We start from the raw sequence: 12642 nt of genomic DNA, 5'->3' as shown, positions 1-12642 counted from the left end.
GTGGTCATACACAACAGAGGCTGGATGTCCTGGATGCTGGCTTGATTTTTTTTTAAAGTGTAGAACAATCCTAGATAACTGGTGCATTTTTTGCAAAGAGCAATAAATATTAAGTAGAGTTTTAGCGTGTTCCTCCTCTAACACTGTTTTATCATTCCCTCGAGAGAGAGAGAGAAAACTGTGATGGAAGGAAAAAGATATTATGACCAAAAATCGATTTATGACAGTTTTCATTTAAGCTGCTTTGGAAACTGTTGCCCTACTTTCTTTCTTTTTATAAAAGAAACCTGTGTCTCAGACTCTGGTAGCCAGAGAGATGCTGAGAATTGGCATATGAGGATGATGTGATAACAGGGAGAAAGCAGGGGGAGTGTGAAGATGGGTACATACATCCAGATGCATCTCAGTCACCCTGGAGGAAATGCTGTGATTTTAGCAGAACACTATGACAGAAAATCAATAGCTTTGAGAAGGGCCCGTGGTAAGATGACAACCTTATCTGCACTTTTTCACTTTTGCTTTTTTTCTCTCTAAAGAGACAGATTCACAAGATCTAACATTTTATTTCTGTTAACTTTATGCATCTGCATAACTCAAACTTAGGGGGATGGGGAGGAGAAGGAAATAAGATGTCTACAGGCAGACAGAATGGGTATAGGGCATGGGTGAACCAATGGGAAGTCAGGGCCATGGGATCCACTGATGCTCTGACTTCCCTGTAGATAGTCCACATAGACTACTCCATCCAGTGTCCTGTAGCAGCCTTTGTTGAATAGCTCTGCAGCTTCCCACACAACGTGGCTACTTCTGGCTCGGCTCTGGTTTTAAGGAGAGCCCTTCTCTAACGCAGCTTAATGAAGTGCCGTCCCAAGCTATGAGGTGTGCACCAGAGGAACTCGCTCCTGCAGACCTCCGAGGGTGTGAGAGACAGGATGTTCTGGTAGGGTCTAGCCAAATAGTCCCACATTATGGAATTTATACCTGCTATTGGCAACTTTTTGCACAGCTTCAAAGGCTTAGAGAGTGATTCTCCTGGGTGATTTTAAAGCCTTTCCACCTACTTTTTGTTTAAAAGAGAAACCTAGGAAATTTCATACAAAAAGCCAGTTGTGTCAGCTGAAAAAATACTTGTGTGTGCCTATATATTTAATTACAAGATACAGAAATAACATTGCACATGCAACCTTACTTTTGCCATTTTCTGACTTTTGAGTGCTTTACCATGCTGCTGTAATACCCTTATAATGTAGTAGGTTTGCATGCCCTGAAATTGCGGTGGAAAGATTGCCTCTTGTTGGAACCCAGTATGAAACTGTAGGCAAGGCTCAGGTTGCACAGCTTTGTTCAGTTTGCACGGGTTCTTTTGTTCTCTGGAACCTGCATTGGGAGCTGTCAGGGCTGATTCCCCACTCTGGCACTTGGAGTGCAGAAGGTGGGGGCCTGCGAGGAGCCTAAAAATTAATACTGGTCACTCCAGGCTTGTATTAAACTCCCCAGGTTACAGCTTCTCTCTGACCTTGGATGGGTAGATGCTGCCACCAGCCAAGTGCAGAACCCCTTTGATAACCCAGGAAGGTGCACTTGGCAATTCCTTCCTGTGGGGTATCCTCAAGCCCTTTCACCCACCATCCCTCCCAGGGAAGAGCTGAGGGGGGTGGAAAAAAGAAATCAGCTGTTGCCACCAGCTAATTAAACAACGTGCAAAAACCTCGTAAGACACAAAAATCCAATCCTGTTCTTAAAAAGGGTAAATTTTATTACTTAAGAAAGCAAATAAGGAGAGTGGTCACTTTAGATAAGCTATTACCAGCAGGAGAGTGGGTTTGTGTGTGTGTGGGGGGGGGGGTGAGAGAACCTGGATTTGTGCTGGAAATGGCCCAACTTGATTATCATACACATTGTAAGGAGAGTGATCACTTTAGATAAGCTATTAGCAGCAGGAGAGTGGGGTAGGAGGAGGTATTTTTTCATGCTTTATGTGTATATAAAAAGATCTTCTACACTTTCCATAGTATGCATCTGATGAAGTGAGCTGTAGCTCACGAAAGCTTATGCTCAAATAAGTTGGTTAGTCTCTAAGGTGCCACAAGTACTCCTTTTCTTTTTGCGAATACAGACTAACACGGCTGTTACTCTAAAACCTGTAGGTATGATACTGATGACTTTTTCATACCTGACCCAAGCTTCTCACAGGATAACTGCTCTGTGCCTTCTCTCCAGGAGAGCAACAACAGATAGACAAAAGGGGAGTCTTGTTTCAATTTTAAGAAGTTCTAGCCTTCCCATTGGCTCTTTTGGCCAGGTGCTCACTCACTTCCTTTTACCTATGCATAGCAGTGAGACTTTTTAACCTTTACAGGTAGAGCAATTAGAGAACAGCTACTAAGAGGGATTTAAGAGCTGCTGGCTGGCTGGGTGTCCATAAAAGGGGGCTACCCTCCCCCCCTTCATTTATTACAGGAGCAGTGGCCATATTGGAAAGTAACATTGTGATTTCTAAGTTGGAGTCAGAGAGAGAACATTTTTTGAGCAAGGAGAGAGGAAATTAAAACAAAATATTGAAACACACAGACACTTAAAGGTAAAGGTGGAAGAGAGGACATGGGGGAGAGGAGGGGGCAGGAGGAGTGTGGCAGGGGATTGCCTGGAGATACAATTATTTTCTTCTTGCTGGTTAACAATGGAGTCCAGTCTGGGCCCCTTTTGCTGTAAGATGTGTATTATCTCACCTGCAGACAATGCTATAAACCCACGATCCCAGGAAACATATAGAGCATGATTGTGAGGAAGTACACCCGTGTGTACATTTACACACACATTCTCGAGGTGTTGGAAGGGCAGTATAGGGGTGCAAGCGGTGTTGGTGTCATCTTTTCATTGTCTTGACAATGTGGACACCTGTTGTGCAGCCACAGCAATGGCTAGGTAGAGAGAGACTCTGGGCTCAGGGAGTGCGGATGGTGCAGGACCTCATGTCATTGTCTGAGTCAAGTTATGGAGTCAGGAGACTTTTCCATGATAAACTATAACACTAACATTTATGGTATAACAAGGCTAAATGATCTTCCAGGTGATTTGTTCCACTGGGAGATGGAATTAAGAATAGCAGCATGATAGACTAAACTTCTGCCAGCTAAAATTAGACCAAAACAGAGGTTATGGTGAAGTGTTTTTCTTGCTTATATTTCTATTTGGTTTCTCCCCCCCGCTTAGATCCTTTCTCTCTCTCTCTCTCTCTCTCTCTCATAGCTTCTGCTGCCCCTTGTAGTCACATAGACCTGGCCAATTAGGGATGCAAAAAACTTGCTATATGATTTATTCTTCTTGACCTTTTCCCAGCCAACACAGACTGATGTTCCTATGCACCTGTGCATGGAAGGCTGATCATGTTCATGGGAGACCCACCCAGAGCAAAAAAAGCTTGTCTCCAGCTGTAATGAAAAAAGTTTGCAAAAGCAAAATTTCACTGGGAGCTTTACCAGTTTGTGAACACAGGTGGAACTTGGACTATGATTAATTTCAAGTGCATCCAAAGTTTGTACTAAGTTTTCACAGGGGAAAGGTGCTTGTTATCTGTGAATAATGCTCTTAAGGAGGAGCTGTAATAAGATGAATCCTTAGCAGCCGCTGAGCTTCATGTGGCACAGTTGAGGCAGATTGGGGATGGGTGGGAGGATGTAGGTAGTTTTATACGTTTAATCGTTGAAGTTCCCTTGATGCTGGCGCTGGCTGGGATCTGATTTGGCCCCTGGTCCAAGTTACAACATCCAATGGGCCATTCTGTTAAACTGAGGATTGCTGGAGCACAGAAGTGCTCTGATCATGCAACCTTATACCTGGCCCCTCACAGCACACCCCGTGTGGGAAGGTGGTGGTTTGGGCTGGGTTACATGAGCTCAACACCACCTTGGGATTCCTTTATGCAAGGGGATCCTCTAACTGGTCTGTTAAATCAGCTCTCCGTGTGCTCTGAACAACCAGAATAGTACAGGCAGGCAGAACAGGGGAGACAGGATCTGGCCCCCTATGTGCCCTGTTAGGCTAAGTTGTTATCTTTCCCCTCTCTCCTACTTAAACTCTAATACATTGCTATTATTGAGCACTGAGTGAGGAGAAGGAAGTCGAAGTTTACGGTATTATTGTAGCAAGGGAGACTTGCTTTGCTGAAAGTTTTAGTCAGAGATGCCATCAGTGCAGTTGAATCACAGTTCAGGTCAGAGATCCAACCTTAGCATCCATCAGACTTTCCCCTGGGAACTGGGGATCTAATGATTAAATGCATGGAGAAGCAGCTTGGAAATCTTTGGCTTGACTGGCACAAAAGCCCCAGGGGATTCTATTGCAGTGTGCCAGGCAGGATGTTAGAGGTCAGGAAGCACTGTTATGAGACACTGGTCCCCGAGGACTCCAAAAGTCCTTTTGAAGACACCTCTCTCTCTCTCTCATTCACACACACTTACTGTTTGAAAACACATTTGAAATGTTTTTATTATTTTTTGTTAGATTTAAACAACTATTTTGTTTCTTAAACACAAAAACTTTGGTTTCCTCTTCCCCCTTCAAAGTGTCTGCAACCTAGTATGTGGATTGTTCAGGCTCATGAATAAAAGCAAAAGGCTAATGGTATTGGCTAGGATCAGCCAAGCATGAGGCACGTTTTTCCTGCACATTTGGGCTATATTTTCCAGTGCTGTCCTTATGCACCCTTAATCTGAATTCCTAAAGCCCAATGACTCCCATCACAATTCCTGCTACTTCTTGCTCATACTCGGACAACTTTTATTTATATTGCAATGTCATTTAGGGACCCCAACTGAGACGGGGGTCCCATTGTGCTAGATGCTATACATACGTATGGTAAGAAACAATCCTTGTCCTGAACAGCTTACAAACAGAATAGAAAAAAAAAAAAGGGAGGGAGAAAGGAAATATAACTATCAGCTGGGCAGGAAACAGTTTTCCTGTCCCATGAGACTTTTTAAGGTTTTGAAAAAACTTCCTATCCCAAATCAGGACATAGTCAATCTCAAAAATTTTTGCAAACCAAAAATAAAAAAAATATTTAATTATTATGATTGGGTCAGTTAACACTTTGTTTCGATAATTTTGAAGTTTGATCTTTTAAAAATATTTTTTCTATAAATTAACTTAAATTTCATAACAATTGAATAGAACAAAGGAATATTTTGCTTAGAACATTTTGAAAAGTCCCATTTGGTCATTTGTTGAAACTCATTTCAATTTCTTTTTTACCAAATCTGACCCCATAAAAGTTTTGATCTCAACAAATCAGCATTTTCTGACAAAGAATGTTTCATTGAGAAACTCCTGACTCACTCTAGTTATTGTCCCCTTTTAACAGACGAGGCACTGAGGCACAGAAGGATGAAGGGCTACATTGTCTGATCCGTATGTGGATGGGCACCTCCAGGTGTACTGACTTCAACAGAAGTATTTGGGTAAGTGCTCACCGATACTACTAAGGTTTGCACTGTCTAGCACGGACTGACTTGCCCAAGGTCACACAGGAAGTCAGTGCCAGTGACAAAGCCAAGAACCAATTCCAGATCTCCTAAGATCCAGTCCAGAGCCTCAGCCACAAGACCATCTTTCCACCAGCTCTGAGCTCAGATTTCTTCAGATGGTCATAACACCTCATAAATGTTTGGAATGAAGTAAGTCTGGTAATAAGCTATCTCTGTCTTAAAGAGGTCAGGATTAAGGCTTTTAATTTGAGCATAATTTAATTGGGTGAGTGCATTGTGGGTGGGCATATGCTGGAAGTGCAAGGGAGTTTGTTGTGCAGCTGCAGAGTCTGTCAGCCTATTATGATGTCTGGGTGGTATCGTATATGAACTGAAGCCAACATGGGTTTTAATAAGGGTTTAACTGATGGTTTTACTGATTTATAATGACTGCATTAATAGCAGTCTTAACTTAAGGTCACAAAAGTTTTGTTCTTGTCTGAATTGTATTGCATATATGCAGCCAAAGTCCCATCACTGCAGTCCTTACTGACTCCCACTGGCTCCCGGTTCCTTGAAGAATAACATTCAGGAGCTGCCTGATGGTTCTTTGCTCACACTGTGCTCATTTGGACATCAACATTGAGAGCAGGCAGATCCCAGGTGGACGGGACTACCCTATTACTTTGGTTCACTCATTAAGTAGTCACAGGAAGTGTTCCTGGAGATCTCTCTATTGTTCCATTACAGGCATGGAGGCTTCCCAGGAGATAACGTCAGTCCACTTATGCCAGATTAATCAGTTACTTTAGTCAACTGCTGAACTGCAGTTTTATAGGAGTGCACTGTCTTTGCTCATTTAATACCCGCTTTCTGAGTGGAGTCATGGATTTCCTGTCAAACAGGGCATTGTATATTCAGGATGAACTCTCCTTTCTTATGGAGGATTCACAAATTCTTCTGCACAGTACAGGGCCTGTACAAGTTTGTCACCATTTTATGCCTTCACCAGTATGATTTGGATAAAATACTTTTTCGAAAACTGAAATCACAGATTGCCCTATTATTTATCAGTTTGAGGAAACAGAAGATCCTAACCAGCCATGCAGAATTAACTGTAAAAGAGACTATACAATTTTTTGGTTTTCCAACAAAGTTTTGATTGTACTCATCGGATCTGGGTTGTACTCAATGCTATCTAAGTGGGTGGCTGTTAGCCCCCCTCTACCACCCCTCCCCCCTAAAAAAATGATTGAGTACAACCTCTGCAACTGAATATATCCTGAAATGTCCCACTTGATATTGGATTACGTCATGACTGAAAATATTTGCTTTAGAAATCTACAAAGCAAAGGCAAGTCATTTTACTGCAAGAAATTTACCAAAGGTCACTTTGTCTCTCTCAGCAAATGACTAACAAATAGCAACCACCTCCCCACAAAGAGAGTGAACCTATAAGGCTTAAAAATCCTGCACTCTAAAACAGAACTCCCTCCCATAGACGTCAAGGGAAGCTTTGGCAGCGAGTTTTGTCCAACAGTTTGCAAAGGTTTTCTAACAACAGCAACATGATATAACCCATTTATAATTAACTTTGTTATAAGTAGAGATGATTGAAAAAAAGTAGATGAATCAGTTTTCCCATTGAAAATGCTGTTTTGTCAAACTCAAAATGTTTCATGGGAACATATCAGCTTCCGCAAAGTTTTTTTTTTTAAATGGAAAATCTTCAGAACAATTTAAAATAGAAATGAAGTCATTTGTTTAGTCATTTCTTGTTTTATTTTGACTTTTATTGCATTATATTGTGAAATATTAATGTTAATATAGTCATATAGTGCCTCAATTATCAAAACAAAACATTTTAATATGGTCATTTCAATATTTCCAACTTCACGTTTTTCAGAATTTCCATTTTGTGAAAATGTTAAGATTTTGATTTTTTGTATTAATTCTGCACAAAGGTAAATTTTGAAAAGTCGGCATTTCCAATGGGACAGAAATTCTGTTTTCTGACCAACTGTAATTATAAGCATTTTCTACAGCATGGAAATATTTAGGAAAAAAATCTATGTTGCTCGTACCTCTTCAGCTGAACCACAGTTAGCAGTGTGGGAAGCTCCAGGTTAGACATCCCATTGTGTGCAGATACCATTTTCAACTCTGTGTCACATAACCTAGCTTGGTTGAAGTCTAGTCAACACAGTGCTGATCACGATATTGGCAGCTGGTGGCTCATCTTCACTGGAGCTCCCAGGGTTGCTAGCACCAGTTCACCAGAACCAGGTGCAAACAGTGGGAAGGTCATAGTGGAAATTTGCTCATAGTTCCAATCCATTTCAATGGACTACTATACCTCTCTATTTTTATTTTTTTTATGATTTCTATTGTGGTCCTGCCCAGTGTCCCCAGTCATGGATCTTAACCCCACTGTGCTGGACGCATACAGGAAAAAGATGGGTCCAAGAGCTTACAATATATAATACATTTATTTCTTCATTACCTGTAATGAAAGTGTTGCTGTAGTGTTAGCTGGCTCCTACTAGACTGATGCTAAATACTGTAATCCCAAGTTATCTCCTCCAATTTCCAATGGAAAAGAGAAGTTTATTTGTTTAGGTTTTTTTAATCTTTAGATTTTAGCTCTAGGCACTTATACAGAAATGTAACATTTCAAACGGTATCTTTCAAGTAAATTGCAGTCACTGTCTAATCTGCCATACAACAATTAAATTTAATTGCCTTCTCTTCGTTATATCCAATTTGGATCGGAGTTCCTAACCAAGATCAGGGCCCCATTGTGCTAGTCACTGTACATTTACATGGTAAGAGATAAACTCTGTCCTCAAAGAGTTTACCTTCAATCAACCTCCAAATCCCTCATCCCATTGCTCTTAGAAAAGCCTTCGCGAAAGATGAGCCTGAAAGTCAACAAATCCAGGTTCTTTTGGACGAAGAAAAGTAAATTCCAGAGTCTGCAATGCCATACCCCTGACCCATTCCAATTATACTTGGGAGGTAAGTTCCAAGCACCATAGGTGATTTAGATATACATAGCTGAGCAGAAACTACCTGACCAGCTTTTTAATGTATTTGCAAAAAGGTTTAATTTGATAGGAAGTACATATTCAAGAGAAAATGATGGCTGTCGCGGGTCATGCATGCCCTGTCCACTTTTGGGATGGGGCCCCGGTCATTATAAGCCCATGGGCAAGTCTGCACAACCCCTTTGGGTCTCGGAGTGATGTGGCCTAACAGCCAAAGTCAGTCTGCCTGCCCTCTCAACCAGGGCTGTACGGCCTATCGGCCAGAGTCAGTAGAGTGGCCCTTGCAATTGGGGCTGTGCAGCCTAGCAGCTGAGTTTTGCCTGATTTGGGTTTCATTACAAAAGTTCTGCATAACTTTAATGACAATCTGTGGGTTAACTGAGCAAATATGGGATAGTAATCACAATCTAATGTTCTTATATTTTCAGGTCTTTTATCCCACGTTGGTGTAGTTTTTAATTTCTTTTTTACTCCAGGTCTGATAAGCTGATAAGTATGTGAAATCCTTCCCTCTGCTTCTGGAATACCATATTTGCTCTAGTGTGTGTGTTGTGTACCACACTATGGTAGCTGTAGCATGCCGAAGATGTAAAGCCCTAATACTGCTATAACTGATGGAGAATCTTGTTTAGCTTAAATGCTTAGAGCTATGTTTTAGGGAAGGACATGAGTTCTGACCTTTGCTGAAAACCATGAAGTCCATGAGAAAATGTTGTAGAGGATAGATGACAACTATGAAGCTCAAATAGTCACAGAATGGTTGTTGATTCCAAGTCATAGAATCTTGAGTTTTCATTCTGAGCTGCTGCTGATCCACACTATTATCATTTGTCTCTCTCCATTTTTTGCAGCTAGATAGGTTTTTGTTTATGAATCGCATGTTTGTTTCAAAAAAGGACAAACATGATATAATGTTTGCCATCCTGACTCAAGATGGGCAAGTGCTAATAAACTGGGTTATGAAAGGCATCTAAGGAAAATAGAAGACTAATTTAAGAGTCACTGCCATTGCATTAGAAATGGACCCTGCTAAGTAAACATCAGCATGTTACTAGTTTCAGAGTAACAGCCGTGTTAGTCTGTATTCGCAAAAAGAAAAGGAGTACTTGTGGCACCTTAGAGACTAACCAACTTATTTGAGCATAAGCTTTCGTGAGCTACAGCTCACTTCATCGGATGCATACTGTGGAAACTGCAGAAGACATTATATACACAGAGACCATGAAACAATACCTCCTCCAACCCCACTCTCCTGCTGGTAATAGCTTATCTAAAGTGATCACTCTCCTTCCAATGTGTATGAAAATCAAGGTGGGCCATTTCCAGCACAAATCCAGGTTTTCTCACCCCCCCACCCCCATACACACACAAACTCACTCTCCTGCTGGTAATAGTTCATCCAAAGTGACCACTGTCCCTACAATGTGCATGATAATCAAGGTGGGCCATTTCCAGCACAAATCCAGGTTTTCTCACCCCCCCACCCCGACACAAACTCACTCTCCTGCTGGTAATAGCTCATCCAAACTGACCACTCTCCTTACAATGTGTATGATAATCAAGGTGGGCCATTTCCAGCATAAATCCAAGCTTAACCAGAACGTCTGGCGGGGGACGGAGGGTGTAGGAAAAAACAAGGGGAAATAGGCTACCTTGCATAATGACTTAGCCACTCCCAGTCTCTATTTAAGCCTAAATTAATAGTATCCAATTTGCAAATGAAATCCAATTCAGCAGTTTCTCGCTGGAGTCTGGATTTGAAGTCTTTTCGTTTTAAGATAGCGACCTTCATGTCTGTAATTGCGTGACCAGAGAGATTGAAGTGTTCTCCGACTGGTTTATGAATGTTATAATTCTTGACATCTGATTTGTGTCCATTTATTCTTTTACGTAGAGACTGTCCAGTTTGACCAATGTACATGGCAGAGGGGCATTGCTGGCACATGATGGCATATATCACATTGGTGGATGTGCAGGTGAACGAGCCTCTGATAGTGTGGCTGATGTTATTAGGCCCTGTGATGGTGTCCCCTGAATAGATATGTGGGCACAGTTGGCAACGGGCTTTGTTGCAAGGATAGGTTCCTGGGTTAGTGGTTCTGTTGTGTGGTGTGTGGTTGTTGGTGAGTATTCGCTTCAGGTTGGGGGGCTGTCTGTAGGCAAGGACTGGCCTGTCTCTTGCCTACAGACAGCCCCCCAACCTGAAGCAAATACTCACTAACAACCACATACCACACAACAGAACCACTATCCCAGGAACCTATCCTTGCAACAAAGCCCGTTGCCAACTGTGCCCACATATCTATTCAGGGGACACCATCACAGGGCCTAATAACATCAGCCACACTATCAGAGGCTCGTTCACCTGCACATCCACCAATGTGATATATGCCATCATGTGCCAGCAATGCCCCTCTGCCATTTACATTGGTCAAACTGGACAGTCTCTACGTAAAAGAATAAATGGACACAAATCAGATGTCAAGAATTATAACATTCATAAACCAGTCGGAGAACACTTCAATCTCTCTGGTCACGCAATTACAGACATGAAGGTCGCTATCTTAAAACAAAAAGACTTCAAATCCAGACTCCAGCGAGAAACTGCTGAATTGGAATTCATTTGCAAATTGGATACTATTAATTTAGGCTTAAATAGAGACTGGGAGTGGCTAAGTCATTATGTAAGGTAGCCTATTTCCCCTTGTTTTTTCCTACACCCCCCGCCCCCCCGCCAGACGTTCTGGTTAAACTTGGATTTATGCTGGAAATGGCCCACCTTGATTATCGTACACATTGTAAGGAGAGTGGTCAGTTTGGATGAGCTATTACCAGCAGGAGAGTGAGTTTGTGTGTGGGGGGGGGGGTGAGAAAACCTGGATTTGTGCTGGAAATGGCCCAACTTGATTATCATACACATTGTAAGGAGAGTGATCACTTTAGATAAGTTATTACCAGCAGGAGAGTGGGGTTGGAGGAGGTATGTTTCATGGTCTCTGTGTATATAATGTCTTCTGCAGTTTTCACAGTATGCATCCGATGAAGTGAGCTGTAGTCATGAAAGCTTATGCTCAAATAAATTGGTTAGTCTCTAAGGTGCCACAAGTACTCCTTTTCGTGTTACTAGTGGATCTGCAAAACTTTAGTTGCTAGTTAATTTACAAGTAAAACTTGCATTGTTAAAATTCTCTGTAGCTCTATTAGTTATAAGGAGGTGAAAGAGATCAGTGCTTCTGCAAAGGTGCAACTCCATTAAAAAGCAGTATTGTCACTTATTGAAATCAGTAGGATTACACTGAGCAAACAGCAATAATGCAATACATCAACTTCAGCTTTTTTTAATGCAATACATCACTTCATCCTTTTTCAGCTGTCATTCTGCTCCACATCCACATTCAGCTCTCTAGCAACCACTACAGGTGCGCTGCTCTCTGGGTACCTTTACCACAGTGACCATCCTGAAGAAGTGGCTTGTGGGAAATTTGGAAAGGGGTATTGGGAGCCAAGACAATTTTAGAAGGGGAAGCTCAATTGTCTGAAACTCCCTGGGAAACACAGCTATTTCTGCGCTATAGTCTCAAAACGGAGGTCAGGCTGAATGGGCTGACATTGTTCTTTGCTCACAGACACATTTCTACGGGGGACCCTGAAAGTTACTTGTCAGCCTTCTTTCTAGCCCCCACCCCTGGTGATCTCTCTCTCTCTCTCTTTCTTTTCCTTGCTGCTGATTAATTAAATTACTATGGGATTGAATGAGGGTTGGAGAGTCCTTGTCTTAACCAGATTTAGCAATTTTTTTTATGGGAGGAAAAGTATTATTTTTACACATGTATCAAAAATGGCTTAATGGATTTTCTTCAAATATAATAAAATACTCACCTTTGGGAAGATACAAAATATAAAAACCTTTCATCGGAATAGGTTGTTTTTCTAAAGTTATGATCAAGGGGAAAGGGAGAGTTGTAATGGAAAGTATTTTGCAACTATAGCTTTCACAAGCCAAGCAAAACTATAATAAGAGAATTCCCAGAAGCTGGCTAAAGAAATTGGGGAAAGCTCAGAGGAAGAATGGGGATAAAACTCAAATGGTGAGTGGATAGATCAAAGAAACTGTAAATGGAACATAGAAA

Source organism: Eretmochelys imbricata, chromosome 7 (genome assembly GCF_965152235.1).
Source record: "Eretmochelys imbricata isolate rEreImb1 chromosome 7, rEreImb1.hap1, whole genome shotgun sequence".
In the NCBI taxonomy this organism is placed as follows: domain Eukaryota; kingdom Metazoa; phylum Chordata; order Testudines; family Cheloniidae; genus Eretmochelys; species Eretmochelys imbricata.
Note: the sequence above shows the minus strand (reverse complement) of the source record.